This window comes from Cherax quadricarinatus, chromosome 23, assembly GCF_038502225.1.
Source record: "Cherax quadricarinatus isolate ZL_2023a chromosome 23, ASM3850222v1, whole genome shotgun sequence".
NCBI classification, from domain to species: domain Eukaryota; kingdom Metazoa; phylum Arthropoda; class Malacostraca; order Decapoda; family Parastacidae; genus Cherax; species Cherax quadricarinatus.
In genome coordinates, this window is record NC_091314.1 from 15,057,744 (window position 1) to 15,074,554 (window position 16,811).

Consider the following 16,811-nt stretch of genomic DNA (forward strand, 5'->3'; position numbering starts at 1 on the left):
AGTATTACTTTGTGTGAAGTATTACTTTGTGTGAAGTATTACTTTGTGTGAAGTATTACTTTGTGTGAAGTATTACTTTGTGTGAATTATTTGTGTGAAGTATTACTTTGTGTGAAGTATTACTTTGTGTGAAGTATTACTTTGTGTGAAGTATTACTTTGTGTGAAGTATTACTTTGTGTGAAGTATTACTTTGTGTGAAGTATTACTATGTGTGAAGTATTACTATGTGTGAAGTATTACTATGTGTGAAGTATTACTTTGTGTGAAGTATTACTCTGTGTGAAGTATAACTCTGTGTGAAGTATTACTTTGTGTGAAGTATTACTATGTGTGAAGTATTACTTTGTCTGAAGTATTACTTTGTGTGAAGTATTACTGTGTGTGAAGTATTACTTTGTGTGAAGTATTACTTTGTGTGAAGTATTACTATGTGTGAAGTATTACTTTGTCTGAAGTATTACTTTGTGTGAAGTATTACTTTGTCTGAAGTATTACTTTGTGTGAAGTATTACTTTGTGTGAAGTATTACTATGTGTGAAGTATTACTTTTTTCTCAAGTATTACTTTGTGTGAAGTATTACTCTGTGTGAAGTATTACTTTGTGTGAAGTATTACTATGTGTGAAGTATTACTTTGTGTGAAGTATTACTTTGCGTGAAGTATTACTTTGTCTGAAGTATTACTTTGTGTGAAGTATTACTTTGTCTGAAGTATTACTTTGTGTGAAGTATTACTTTGTGTGAAGTATTACTTTGTGTGAAGTATTACTTTGTGTGAAGTATTACTTTGTGTGAAGTATTACTTTGTGTGAAGTATTACTTTGTGTGAAGTATTACTTTGTGTGAAGTATTACTTTGTGTGAAGTATTACTTTGTCTGAAGTATTACTTTGTGTGAAGTATTACTTTGTGTGAAGTATTACTTTGTGTGAAGTATTACTATGTGTGAAGTATTACTTTGTGTGAAGTATTACTTTGTGTGAAGTATTACTATGTGTGAAGTATTACTATGTGTGAAGTATTACTTTGTCTGAAGTATTACTTTGTGTGAAGTATTACTTTGTGTGAAGTATTACTTTGTGTGAAGTATTACTTTGTGTGAAGTATTACTCTGTGTGAAGTATTACTTTGTGTGAAGTATTACTATGTGTGAAGTATTACTATGTGTGAAGTATTACTTTGTGTGAAGTATTACTATGTGTGAAGTATTACTTTGTCTGAAGTATTACTATGTGTGAAGTATTACTCTGTATGAAGTATTACTTTGTGTGAAGTATTACTATGTGTGAAGTATTACTATGTGTGAAGTATTACTTTGTGTGAAGTATTACTTTGTGTGTAGTATTACTATGTGTGAAGTATTACTTTGTGTGAAGTATTACTTTGTGTGAAGTATTACTATGTGTGAAGTATTACTTTGTGTGAAGTATTACTTTGTGTGAAGTATTACTTTGTGTGAAGTATTACTATGTGTGAAGTATTACTTTGTGTGAAGTATTACTATGTGTGAAGTATTACTTTGTGTGAAGTATTACTTTGTGTGAAGTATTACTTTGTGTGAAGTATTACTTTGTGTGAAGTATTACTTTGTGTGAAGTATTACTCTGTGTGAAGTATTACTTTGTGTGAAGTATTACTTTGTGTGAAGTATTACTTTGTGTGAAGTATTACTTTGTGTGAAATATTACTTTGTGTGAATTATTTGTGTGAAGTATTACTTTGTGTGAAGTATTACTTTGTGTGAAGTATTTGTGTGAAGTATTACTTTGTGTGAAGTATTACTTTGTGTGAAGTATTTGTGTGAAGTATTACTTTGTGTGAACTATTACTTTGTGTGAAGTATTTGTGTGAAGTATTACTTTGTGTGAAGTATTACTTTGTGTGAAGTATTACTTTGTGTGAAGTATTACTTTGTGTGAAGTATTACTTTGTGTGAAGTATTACTTTGTGTGAAGTATTACTATGTGTGAAGTATTACTCTGTGTGAAGTATTACTTTGTGTGAAGTATTACTCTGTGTGAAGTATTACTTTGTGTGAAGTATTACTTTGTGTGAAGTATTACTCTGTGTGAAGTATTACTCTGTGTGAAGTATTACTTTGTGTGAAGTATTACTTTGTGTGAAGTATTACTTTGTGTGAAGTATTACTTTGTGTGAAGTATTACTTTGTGTGAAGTATTACTTTGTGTGAAGTATTACTTTGTGTGAAGTATTACTTTGTGTGAAGTATTACTTTGTGTGAAGTATTACTTTGTGTGAAGTATTACTTTGTGTGAAGTATTACTTTGTGTGAAGTATTACTATGTGTGAAGTATTACTATGTGTGAAGTATTACTTTGTGTGAAGTATTACTTTGTGTGAAGTATTACTCTGTGTGAAGTATTACTTTGTGTGAAGTATTACTATGTGTGAAGTATTACTTTGTGTGAAGTATTACTTTGTGTGAAGTATTACTGTGTGTGAAGTATTACTTTGTGTGAAGTATTACTTTGTGTGAAGTATTACTATGTGTGAAGTATTACTTTGTGTGAAGTATTACTTTGTGTGAAGTATTACTTTGTCTGAAGTATTACTTTGTGTGAAGTATTACTTTGTGTGAAGTATTACTTTGTGTGAAGTATTACTTTGTGTGAAGTATTACTTTGTGTGAAGTATTACTTTGTGTGAAGTATTACTTTGTGTGAAGTATTACTTTGTGTGAAGTATTACTTTGTGTGAAGTATTACTTTGTGTGAAGTATTACTTTGTGTGAAGTATTACTTTGTGTGAAGTATTACTTTGTGTGAAGTATTACTTTGTGTGAAGTATTACTTTGTGTGAAGTATTACTTTGTGTGAAGTATTACTTTGTGTGAAGTATTACTTTGTGTGAAGTATTACTTTGTGTGAAGTATTACTTTGTGTGAAGTATTACTTTGTGTGAAGTATTACTTTGTGTGAAGTATTACTTTGTGTGAAGTATTACTTTGTGTGAAGTATTACTTTGTGTGAAGTATTACTTTGTGTGAAGTATTACTTTGTGTGAAGTATTACTTTGTGTGAAGTATTACTATGTGTGAAGTATTACTATGTGTGAAGTATTACTTTGTCTGAAGTATTACTTTGTGTGAAGTATTACTTTGTGTGAAGTATTACTATGTGTGAAGTATTACTTTGTGTGAAGTATTACTTTGTGTGAAGTATTACTATGTGTGAAGTATTACTTTGTCTGAAGTATTACTTTGTGTGAAGTATTACTTTGTGTGAAGTATTACTGTGTGAAGTGTGAAGTATTACTTTGTGTGAAGTATTACTATGTGTGAAGTATTACTTTGTGTGAAGTATTACTTTGTGTGAAGTATTACTATGTGTGAAGTATTACTATGTGTGAAGTATTACTTTGTGTGAAGTATTACTCTGTGTGAAGTATTACTTTGTGTGAAGTATTACTTTGTGTGAAGTATTACTTTGTGTGAAGTATTACTTTGTGTGAAGTATTACTTTGTCTGAAGTATTACTATGTGTGAAGTATTACTTTGTGTGAAGTATTACTATGTGTGAAGTATTACTTTGTCTGAAGTATTACTATGTGTGAAGTATTACTTTGTGTGAAGTATTACTCTGTGTGAAGTATTACTATGTGTGAAGTATTACTTTGTGTGAAGTATTACTTTGTGTGAAGTATTACTTTGTGTGAAGTATTACTTTGTGTGAAGTATTACTTTGTGTGAAGTATTACTCTGTGTGAAGTATTACTTTGTGTGAAGTATTACTTTGTGTGAAGTATTACTTTGTGTGAAGTATTACTTTGTGTGAAGTATTACTTTGTGTGAAGTATTACTTTGTGTGAAGTATTACTTTGTGTGAAGTATTACTTTGTGTGAAGTATTACTTTGTGTGAAGTATTACTTTGTGTGAAGTATTACTTTGTGTGAAGTATTACTTTTGTGAAGTATTTTGTGTGAAGTATTACTTTGTGTGAAGTATTACTTTGTGTGAAGTATTATTTGTGTGAAGTATTACTTTGTGTGAAGTATTACTTTGTGTGAAGTATTACTTTGTGTGAAGTATTACTTTGTGTGAAGTATTACTTTGTGTGAAGTATTACTTTGTGTGAAGTATTACTTTGTGTGAAGTATTACTTTGTGTGAAGTATTACTATGTGTGAAGTATTTTGTGTGAAGTATTACTTTGTGTGAAGTATTACTTTGTGTGAAGTATTACTTGTGTGAAGTATTACTTTGTGTGAAGTATTACTCTGTGTGAAGTATTACTTGTGTGAAGTATTACTTTGTGTGAAGTATTACTTTGTGTGAAGTATTACTTTGTGTGAAGTATTACTTTGTGTGAAGTATTACTTTGTGTGAAGTATTACTTTGTGTGAAGTATTACTTTGTGTGAAGTATTACTTTGTGTGAAGTATTACTTTGTGTGAAGTATTACTTTGTGTGAAGTATTACTTTGTGTGAAGTATTACTTTGTGTGAAGTATTACTCTGTGTGAAGTATTACTATGTGTGAAGTATTACTATGTGTGAAGTATTACTTTGTGTGAAGTATTACTCTGTGTGAAGTATTACTTGTGTGAAGTATTACTTTGTGTGAAGTATTACTTTGTGTGAAGTATTACTGAAGTATTACTTTGTGTGTGAAGTATTACTTTGTGTGTATTACTTTGTGTGAAGTATTACTATGTGTTGTGTGAAGTATTACTGTGTGTGTGAAGTATTACTCTGTGTGAAGTATTACTTTGTGTGAAGTATTACTATGTGTGAAGTATTACTTTGTGTGAAGTATTACTTTGTGTGAAGTATTACTTTGTGTGAAGTATTACTTTGTGTGAAGTATTACTTTGTGTGAAGTATTACTTTGTGTGAAGTATTACTTTGTGTGAAGTATTACTTTGTCTGAAGTATTACTTTGTGTGAAGTATTACTTTGTGTGAAGTATTACTTTGTGTGAAGTATTACTTTGTGTGAAGTATTACTTTGTGTGAAGTATTACTATGTTTGTGTCTGAAGTAAGTATTACTTTGTGTGAAGTATTACTTTGTGTGAAGTATTACTTTGTGTGAAGTATTACTTTGTGTGAAGTATTACTTTGTGTGAAGTATTACTTTGTGTGAAGTATTACTTTGTGTGAAGTATTACTTTGTGTGAAGTATTACTTTGTGTGAAGTATTACTTTGTGTGAAGTATTACTTTGTGTGAAGTATTACTTTGTGTGAAGTATTACTTTGTGTGAAGTATTACTTTGTGTGAAGTATTTTGTGTGAAGTATTACTTTGTGTGAAGTATTACTTTGTGTGAAGTATTACTTTGTGTGAAGTATTACTTTGTGTGAAGTATTACTTTGTGTGAAGTATTACTTTGTGTGAAGTATTACTTTGTGTGAAGTATTACTTTGTGTGAAGTATTACTTTGTGTGAAGTATTACTTTGTGTGAAGTATTACTTTGTGTGAAGTATTACTTTGTGTGAAGTATTACTTTGTGTGAAGTATTACTTTGTGTGAAGTATTACTTTGTGTGAAGTATTACTTTGTGTGAAGTATTACTTTGTGTGAAGTATTACTTTGTGTGAAGTATTACTTTGTGTGAAGTATTACTTTGTGTGAAGTATTACTTTGTGTGAAGTATTACTTTGTGTGAAGTATTACTTTGTGTGAAGTATTACTTTGTGTGAAGTATTACTGTGTGTGTGAAGTATTACTTTGTGTGAAGTATTACTTTGTGTGAAGTATTACTTTGTGTGAAGTATTACTATGTGTGAAGTATTACTTTGTGTGAAGTATTACTTTGTGTGAAGTATTACTTTGTGTGAAGTATTACTTTGTGTGAAGTATTACTTTGTGTGAAGTATTACTTTGTGTGAAGTATTACTATGTGTGAAGTATTACTTTGTGTGAAGTATTACTTTGTGTGAAGTATTACTATGTGTGAAGTATTACTTTGTCTGAAGTATTACTTTGTGTGAAGTATTACTTTGTGTGAAGTATTACTTTGTGTGAAGTATTACTTTTGTGAAGTATTACTTTGTGTGAAGTATTACTATGTGTGAAGTATTACTTTGTGTGAAGTATTACTTTGTGTGAAGTATTACTATGTGTGAAGTATTACTATGTGTGAAGTATTACTTTGTGTGAAGTATTACTCTGTGTGAAGTATTACTTTGTGTGAAGTATTACTTTGTGTGAAGTATTACTTTGTGTGAAGTATTACTTTGTGTGAAGTATTACTGAAGTATTACTATGTGTGAAGTATTACTTTGTGTGAAGTATTACTATGTGTGAAGTGTGAAGTATTACTATGTGTGAAGTATTACTTTGTGTGAAGTATTACTCTGTGTGAAGTATTACTATGTGTGAAGTATTACTTTGTGTGAAGTATTACTTTGTGTGAAGTATTACTTTGTGTGAAGTATTACTATGTGTGAAGTATTACTTTGTGTGAAGTATTACTATGTGTGAAGTATTACTTTGTGTGAAGTATTACTTTGTGTGAAGTATTACTTTGTGTGAAGTATTACTTTGTGTGAAGTATTACTTTGTGTGAAGTATTACTCTGTGTGAAGTATTACTTTGTGTGAAGTATTACTTTGTGTGAAGTATTACTTTGTGTGAAGTATTACTTTGTGTGATTTGTGTGAAATATTACTTTGTGTGAATTATTTGTGTGAAGTATTACTTTGTGTGAAGTATTACTTTGTGTGAAGTATTTGTGTGAAGTATTACTTTGTGTGAAGTATTACTTTGTGTGAAGTATTTGTGTGAAGTATTACTTTGTGTGAAGTATTACTTTGTGTGAAGTATTACTTTGTGTGAAGTATTACTTTGTGTGAAGTATTACTTTGTGTGAAGTATTACTTTGTGTGAAGTATTACTATGTGTGAAGTATTACTCTGTGTGAAGTATTACTTTGTGTGAAGTATTACTCTGTGTGAAGTATTACTATGTGTGAAGTATTACTTTGTGTGAAGTATTACTCTGTGTGAAGTATTACTCTGTGTGAAGTATTACTTTGTGTGAAGTATTACTTTGTGTGAAGTATTACTTTGTGTGAAGTATTACTTTGTGTGAAGTATTACTTTGTGTGAATTATTTGTGTGAAGTATTACTTTGTGTGAAGTATTACTTTGTGTGAAGTATTACTTTGTGTGAAGTATTACTTTGTGTGAAGTATTACTTTGTGTGAAGTATTACTTTGTGTGAAGTATTACTTTGTGTGAAGTATTACTATGTGTGAAGTATTACTATGTGTGAAGTATTACTATGTGTGAAGTATTACTTTGTGTGAAGTATTACTCTGTGTGAAGTATTACTCTGTGTGAAGTATTACTTTGTGTGAAGTATTACTATGTGTGAAGTATTACTTTGTCTGAAGTATTACTTTGTGTGAAGGATTACTGTGTGTGAAGTATTACTTTGTGTGAAGTATTACTTTGTGTGAAGTATTACTATGTGTGAAGTATTACTTTGTGTGAAGTATTACTTTGTGTGAAGTATTACTCTGTGTGAAGTATTACTTTGTGTGAAGTATTACTTTGTGTGAAGTATTACTATGTGTGAAGTTTTACTTTGTGTGAAGTATTACTTTGTGTGAAGTATTACTTTGTGTGAAGTATTACTTTGTGTGAAGTATTACTTTGTGTGAAGTATTACTTTGTGTAAAGTATTACTTTGTGTGAAGTATTACTTTGTCTGAAGTATTACTTTGTGTGAAGTATTACTTTGTGTGAAGTATTACTTTGTGTGAAGTATTACTTTGTGTGAAGTATTACTTTGTGTGAAGTATTACTTTGTGTTAAGTATTACTTTGTCTGAAGTATTACTTTGTCTGAAATATTACTTTGTGTGAAGTATTACTTTGTGTGAAGTATTACTTTGTGTGAAGTATTACTTTGTGTGAAGTATTACTTTGTGTGAAGTATTACTATGTGTGAAGTATTACTTTGTGTGAAGTATTACTTTGTGTGAAGTATTACTTTGTGTGAAGTATTACTTTGTGTGAAGTATTACTTTGTGTGAAGTATTACTTTGTGTGAAGTATTACTATGTGTGAAGTATTACTATGTGTGAAGTATTACTTTGTGTGAAGTATTACTCTGTGTGAAGTATTACTATGTGTGAAGTATTACTTTGTGTGAAGTATTACTTTGTGTGAAGTATTACTTTGTCTGAAGTATTACTATGTGTGAAGTATTACTTTGTGTGAAGTATTACTATGTGTGAAGTATTACTTTGTCTGAAGTATTACTATGTGTGAAGTATTACTTTGTGTGAAGTATTACTATGTGTGAAGTATTACTTTGTCTGAAGTATTACTATGTGTGAAGTATTACTTTGTGTGAAGTATTACTATGTGTGAAGTATTACTTTGTGTGAAGTATTACTTTGTGTGAAGTATTACTTTGTGTGAAGTATTACTTTGTGTGAAGTATTACTTTGTGTGAAGTATTACTGCATGTAATATTTCACTTCAATTTTTAGAATATTAAAATGTCTAGTTTCAAAGTTTTTTAAGCTGGAAAGTTGAATATGACTGAAGTAACATTCAGAATATATATATATATATATATATATATATATATATATATATATATATATATATATATATATATATATATATATATATATATATATATGTTGTTGAGGTGGTTCGGACATGTAGAGAGAATGGAGCGAAACAGAATGACTTCAAGAGTGTATCAGTCTGTAGTGGAAGGAAGGCGGGGTAGGGGTCGGCCTAGGAAGGGTTGGAGGGAGGGGGTAAAGGAGGTTTTGTGTGCGAGGGGCTTGGACTTCCAGCAGGCATGCGTGAGCGTGTTTGATAGGAGTGAATGGAGACAAATGGTTTTTAATACTTGACGTGCTGTTGGAGTGTGAGCAAAGTAACATTTATGAAGGGATTCAGGGAAACCGGCAGGCCGGACTTGAGTCCTGGAGATGGGAAGTACAGTGCCTGCACTCTGAAGGAGGGGTGTTAATGTTGCAGTTTAAAAACTGTAGTGTAAAGCACCCTTCTGGCAAGACAGTGATGGAGTGAATGATGGTGAAAGTTTTTCTTTTTCGGGCCACCCTGCCTTGGTGGGAATCGGCCGGTGTGATAATAAAAAAAAAAAATATATATATATATATAATATATATATATATATATATATATATATATATATATATATATATAATCAGATATGAAAGAATATGTAATATGTTGTATGTAGCCATATACATATGTATTCGTATGCTGGTATTACTATTACTGCTACCTGGAGGTTACCTGGAGGTTACCTGGAGGTTATTCCTGGGATCAATGCCCCCGCGGCCCGGCCCATGACCAGGTCTCCCGATGGATCAGGGCCTGATCAACTAGGCTGTTACTGCTGGCCGCACGCAGTCCAACTTACGAGCCACAGCCCGACTGATCCGGCACTGACTTTAGGTATGCTGTGCTGATAACTCGCATGAGCTCTTTGAATGGAAACTCAAAATTTTAACATACCTGGAGAGGGCTTCGGGGGACAACGCCCACGCGGCCCGGTCTGTGACTAGGCCTCATGGTGGATCAGGGCCTGATCAGCCAGACTGTTACTGTTGACCGCACATAAACCGATGTACGATCCACAGCACGGCTGATCAGTTACTGACTTTAGGTGCCTGTCCAAAGCCTTCGTAAAGACAGCCATGGGTCAATTAGTAATCCCCCTTATGAATGCTGAGAGGCAGTCGAACAGTCTTGGGCCCCTGACGCTTATTGTGTTGTCTCTTATCAACCTAGTGGCGCCCCTGCTTTTATTTAGAGGGATGTTGCATCGTCTGCCGAGTCTTTTGCTTTCATAGGGAGTGATTTTCGTGTGCAAATTTGGTACTAATCCCTCTAGTATTTTTCCAAGTGTATATAATCATGTATCTCTCCCGCCTGTGTTCCAGGGAGTACAGGTCGAGGAACTTCAAACGTTCCCAGTAACTTAGGTGTTATATCGCACTTATGTGCGCCGTGAAGGTTCTCTGTACATTTTCTAGGTCACTAATTTCACCTGCCCTGAAAGGTGCTGTTAGTGTGCAGCAATATTCCAGCCTAGATAGAACAAGCGACCTGAAGAGTGTCATCATGGGATTGGAATACCTAGTTTTGAAGGTTCTCAATATCCATCCTGTCATTTTTCTAGCAGATGCGATTGATACAATGTTATGATCCCACCACTACAGATATCAGTACTAGAACTCAACACACAACTCAGGATATAAATAACCATAATTTAAACCTAGAAGATGATTGATCACGTTGACCCTGATCTAAACCTCCATAATCTGACACCAAACAAATCAAAACCTATTGGAAAGTAACTGCCTTTATTACACAGCATCACAAGCCAGCACTATCCTAAACAATGCTAAAAGTCTATCAGTACTTAACTACAACATCAGGTCCTTAAGCAAACACTATGATGACCTCCTGGCACTCCTTGAATCACTAAAGACACCCTTCTCCTGCATTATTCTTACTGAGACCTGGCTTAAGCAGGACACAATAGATATCTACCCTCTACCAGGATACAAAGCAATTCACAACTGCAGACCAAACCATGTTGGGGGTGGTATTGCAATCTATTACTCTAACCAGTTATCTTGTATTAGCACCACTTGCTTTAGTGATGAATATGGGGAATACATTTTTGCTAATTTTACTGTAAAAAACCTTAAGACACCTATAACAATCGGTGCCATTTACCGGATACCTCACAGAAACATCCCAAATTTCAGTGAGAAATTAAAGTCACTAATAACAAACAGACACATGAATAAGCACCACCTTCTCTTAGCTGGAGACTTCAACATCAACCTTGGCTTACTAGATGATCAGCCTGTAACTGATTTCATCAACAATATGAACAACACACTTCTCATACCAACAATAACTAAACCAACCAGGCTGACTGAGACAAGTGCAACCATAATAGACCACATATGGACCAATATACTAGCCCCCCTTAAATCAGGGATAATCACAGATAGAACTAAAGACCACTACCCTACCTTCCTCTTGACAAACATTAATAAACCACCACTTGAATACAACAAAGTCTCATTTAGACTCCATGACGAGGCCTCAATAAGGAAGTTCGCAGCTGACCTAGAGATTGTTGACTGGCGTACAGAATTCTCCAAGGCCAATGGTATTGATGACTGGACAGACATTTTTCTTAACAAATTACTTAGACTATACAACAAACATTGTCCTATAAAAACGAAACATCACAAACAAACGGCTTGGTTGCCCATGGCTAACCAGCACCATTCTGAAATCCATTGACAAGAAACACCAATATGAAAAGCAATATAGACAGGGCTTAATACACAAAGATATTCTTAGACACTATTCATCAGTTCTCACCAAAGTAACAAAGAAAGCCAAACAACTATACTACTCCAGTAGATTCACAGACACTAGAGGAGATATAAAAAAAGACCTGGAAAACACTCTCTCAGATTCTAGGGACCCACAAACTGAGAAAAATCAAGAATATTGTCCTAACTAAACCTAATGAAACACCACTGCATCCCACTGACACAGCTAACAAGATAAACAACTTCTTCTCAACCATAGGATCTAATCTCGCCAATAAAATCCCACATACCAATGCCCATGCCGGGGACTACCTAGATGGGAATTTCCCAAATTCCTTCTATCTTGCACCAACTGAGTCCTCGGAAGTCACCGAGATTATAAAGTCACTTAAAAATAACTCAGGGAATCTGTCTAATGTCCCACCATTACTGTACAAGCGAGCGGCCCATATCCTTTCGCATGCTATTTCATTACTTTTTAACAAGTCACTAGAAACTAGCAACTTCCCGAAACTACTCAAGATGGCAAGGGTTACACCAATACATAAAGGTGGTGACCCTGCAGACTTAAACAACTATAGGCCAATATCAAACTTACCATTGCTATCCAAAATCTTTGAGAAACTCGTGCACAGGAGACTATATTCATTTATAACAGCACAAAACATACTCAATCCCTGCCAATTTGGATTTAGGAAAAATAAAAGCACTAATGATGCAATCATAAAATGCTAGATCTGCTTTACACAGCATTGGAAAATAAGGAATATCCACTAGGAATTTTTATTGACCTAAGATAAGCTTTTGACACAGTAGACCACGACATCCTACTCCACAAACTTGACCATTATGGTATAAGAGGCCATGCGCTTGCTTATTTCAAATCTTACCTTACTAATAGGTATCATTTTGTTACCATTAAAGACACAGCATCAACAACACGGCCACTTGATACTGGAGTTCTGCAGGGAAGTGTCCTTGGTCCCCTGCTCTTCCTCATATACATCAATGATCTTCCAAACGTATCCCAACACCTGAAACCCATTCTCTTTGCTGACGACACGACTTATGTCATCTCTCACCCTAATCTTGCCACCCTCAACACCATTGTTAATGAGGAGCTGATCAAAATATCGACTTGGATGACAGCCAATAAACTTACGCTTAACACTTACAAAACCTACTATATTATGTTTGGTAGCAGAGCAGGAGATGCACAAATTAACACTAAGATTGATAACACTAATTACCAGACATAATGAGGGCAAATTCCTAGGCCTATACCTAGACAACAACCTGAATTTCAGCACCCATATCCAACACATAACCAAAAAAGTATCCAAAACAGTTGGGATCCTCTCCAAGATACGATACTACATGCCGCAAAATGCCCTTCTCACACTATACCACTCACTTATTTATCCATACCTCACCTATGCTATTTGTGCTTGGGGATCAACTGCAGCAACACACCTAAAGCCAATAATAACCCAAGAAAAAGCTGCAGTAAGAATAATCACTAAATCCCATCCCTGTTAACACCCCCCCCCCACTCTTCATAGATCTAAACTTACTCCATGTTCAGTACATCCACACTTACTACTGTGCAATCTACATCTACAGGACCTTAAACTCCAATATCAACCTTGACCTAAAACGCTTTCTTGATAGTTGTGACGGAACCCACAGGCATAACACCAGACAAACATCTCTACGACATTCCCCGTGTCCGACTAAACCTTTACAAAAATTCAATGTATGTCAAAGGCCCTAAAATCTGGAACACCCTACCTGGGAACTCTTGAACTGCAGACACATTCATGACCTTCAAAACTACCATTAGAAAACATCTTATCTCCCTGGTACACCCCATCAACTAACTACACGAATACCACCTGGTGGTTCACACTTACACTCACTCACCCATTTGACCATAAACAGAAATATTAATCTCAATCTTAAAATAATGAATCCTATGATACTCCGATACTGAAACTATGTACTGTGCCAAAACAAAAGCATTCACATTGCTAAACTCACAAACTAGTATTTAGTCACTTAGCCATAATACCAACTTACCTCATAATTTGTAATATTTTAAAATAAAGAATTAAACTAAGTCTGCCCGAAATGCCTAGCCATGCAAGGCGTTCTAGTGGTACACTCTGTAATCATTATTTAACTACATGTAAACCACACAACAACCAAATTCTGTAAATTCAACATTGTAATCTATATATAGAGAATAAACTTTGAATTGAATTGAATTGAATTGAAGGTGAGATCCTCTTGACACTATCACTCCCAGGTCTTTTACGTTAGCTTTTTTGCTCTGTTGTGTGGTTGGAATTTGTTTTATACTCCGATATAGTTTTAATTTCCTCACGTTTTCCATATCGAAGTAATTTATATTTTTCATCATTGTACTTCATATCGTTTTCTCCTACCCATTTAAAGATTTGGTTGATGTCCACCTGAAGTCTTGCAGTGTCTTCTATGGAGGACACTGTCATGCATATTCAGGTGTCATCTGCTAAGGAAATCATGGTGCTGTGGCTAACATCCCTGTCTATGTCAGATATGAGGATGAGGAAAAGGATGGGAGCGAGTACTGTGCCTTGTGGAGCAGAGCTTTTCACTGTAGCTGCCTCAGACTTTACTCTGTTCTATTTGTTAGAAAATTATAGATCAATCTAGAAACTTTTCCTGTTACTCCTTTATCACGCATTTTGTGTGCTGTTACACAGTGGTCACACTTGTCGAAGGCTTTTGCAAAGTCTGTGTATACTGTATATGCGTTTTGTTTGTCTTCTAGAGCATCCAGGACCTTGTCGTAGTGGTCCAGTAGTCGGGTCAGGTAGGAGCGACCTGCAAAGAAAGGTATAGAACTCAAGGTATATTAGGGTGTCATGAATATTCATATATTCATATATATATATGGTCCGAACCCTCGACTGGTCCGAACCCTTGACTGGTCTGAACCCTTGACTGGTTTCAAACGGATTCGTTGGACAATAAAGCAGACTGTAAACGGATGGGGTTGTAGGCGCCCTTATCAAACACAAACAATAAATATAAATCAGGAACGTACACCGGTAAGCTGTCCAATATACAAGTACAGTTAGAAATAGAAATACAAATAGCTAGAGCTTCATTTAAGGAGGTTATTAATAGAGTATTCAAGAGGTTGCTAGTAGAATTACAGTAAATCAACCATTCAAATCATTATGAAGCTCTGTGTAGTCTGCAGTCAATCAAACAAATGGGCTTCCACATGGATAAATTGTCATTTTTGTGGAAATTGGTGTCATGCCCCTTGCGCAGATATCCAAGAACTAGCTACAAGCAGTATTAAAACAGGGAAGTGTTTTTGGGTATGCCCAAATGAGATAAATCTGTGGACTAAAATCACAAGGGTATTAAAAGAGGATAACATCAAAGCTGTTTTCATAGAAAACCTGGAAGCTTTCTACAACAGATGGGAACATAAAAAGTCTGGGCTGAATGGTACTGCCCTTGATACTGGCCATGTAGTCAGAAACTGTAAGGCTGGAGGTGATGTCCTGGTAGTCAGTAAATGTGGGGCTGATAGTGCTGTCCTGGGAGACAGTAATGGTGAAGCTGGAGGTGCTCTCCTGGGAGACAGTAATGGTGAAGCTGGAGGTGCTGTCCTGGGAGACGGTAATGGTGAAGCTGGAGGTGCTGTCCTGGGAGACAGTAATGGTGAAGCTGGAGATTTTGTGCATGTAGTCGGGAATTATACACAGGAAGGAATACATATAAATGACCTCATAGGGGACAGGAGCCGTAGTGGGGAAAAAAGTGTAGTCAAAGATAAGATAAAACCAATATTGCAAACTAGAAATACCACAGGAAATAGCAAACAAGAGGACTCCACTAGCAATAGTGAGGATATATTACCAAAAACAGCTGGTGGGAGCTCCATTGTTGGTGCTAGGGAGGATAGGAATAAGACAAGGAAACATGCACCAACAGGAAATACAGTCACAGAAACCCAAGGCAAACGGAAACCAAGCCTGTGCACATACCATGCACTTGGTATCTGCAGACATGGGAAATCTGGAAAAACAGATGGGACGTGCAACTATGACCACCCTAAAAAATGCCGTGCCCATATGACAACAGGAAAATGCAAACTCCCTTCCTGTAAGCTTTTTCACCCTGAAATGTGTACCTCTTCAGTACAGGAAAGACTGTGCTATAACTTAAATTGCCAGGCACACCATCTAAAGGGGACAAAAAGATACAAAACATCCAGGCCATGGGAAAACCTGGGTAGCCACAGCCACTCAAGAGGGAGAGGTTTTTTAGTGCCAGGAAGGGAAAAAAACTGGCAGGAAATGGCAGAAATCTTACACCAAATCCAGTCATTCCTGGAGTGGAACCACAGTCGATTGCCTCCACTCCAAACCAACAGATACAGATACTAATGCCGGAAAAAAATCCCCCCCCAGTACCAACAATACCTCCAGTCCGATGACATTCTTCTTTGCAAATATACAGGGTCTAAAGCCAGCAACAAACAACAAAATACCTTTCATCCGTGGACTGCTTGCAGAGGCAAAGGCAATGTTCGCGGCTTTCACTGAGACCCACATAAAGGATCACTTGGACAACGAAATATGGATCCCAGGTTACAACCTATACAGATGTGACAGAGTGAACAGGCAAAAGGGGGGGGGGGTTGGCCTGTACATTGCAGAGTCACTTGTTTGCACAGAACTGCTTAATGCCTCAAATGATGTAGTGGAAGTTTTAGCAGTAAAGGTCGAGAACCAAAACCTAGTCATTGTGGTAGTCTACAAGCCTCCGGATGCAACATCCCAGCAATTCCAGGAAGAGCTGTTAAAAACTGACCACTGTCTGGAAAATCTTCCAGCTCCTGCACCCAACATCTTGCTCCTGGGGGATTTCAACTTAAGGCACCTAAAATGGAGGAATATAGCAAATAATATTGTTGCAGTAATAACACCAGGAGGCAGCTCTGATGAAAACTCACACTCACACGAGCTTTTAAATCTCTGTACAAAATTCAATTTAAACCAGCAAATAATAGAGCCTACTAGACTGGAGAATACACTAGACCTCATCTTCACTAACAATGATGATCTGATAAGAAATGTCACCATATCAAAATCAATATACTCAGATCACAACATAATTGAGGTTCAGACATGTATGCGTGGAGCCCCAGACAGACATAATGAGATTAGTCACGAGGGAGCATTCACCAAATTCAACTTCAATAACAAAAACATAAAGTGGGACCAAGTAAACCAAGTCCTAACCGATATAAGCTGGGAAGATATACTTAGCAACACAGACCCCAACTTATGCCTAGAACAGATTAACTTCGTGGCACTCGATGTATGCACAAGGCTTATTCCTCTAAGAAAAAGGAGGAGTAGATGTAAAATAGAAAGAGACAGGTGCTACCTTTACAGGCGACGGAAAAGAATAACAGAGCGGCT

At 35.3% G+C, this 16,811-nt stretch overlaps 1 protein-coding gene across 1 annotated transcript in view; it reads right to left on the bottom strand.

The window, feature by feature from the left end:
• Positions 1-15,975, bottom strand: part of LOC138853127 (uncharacterized) — a 76,173-nt gene extending 60,198 nt beyond the window's left edge. The window contains exon 1 of the mRNA XM_070087947.1: positions 15,890-15,975. The gene's annotated coding sequence lies outside the window, so the exon portion shown is untranslated. The remainder of the gene's footprint in view (positions 1-15,889) is intronic.
• Positions 15,976-16,811: the final 836 nt, after the last annotated feature.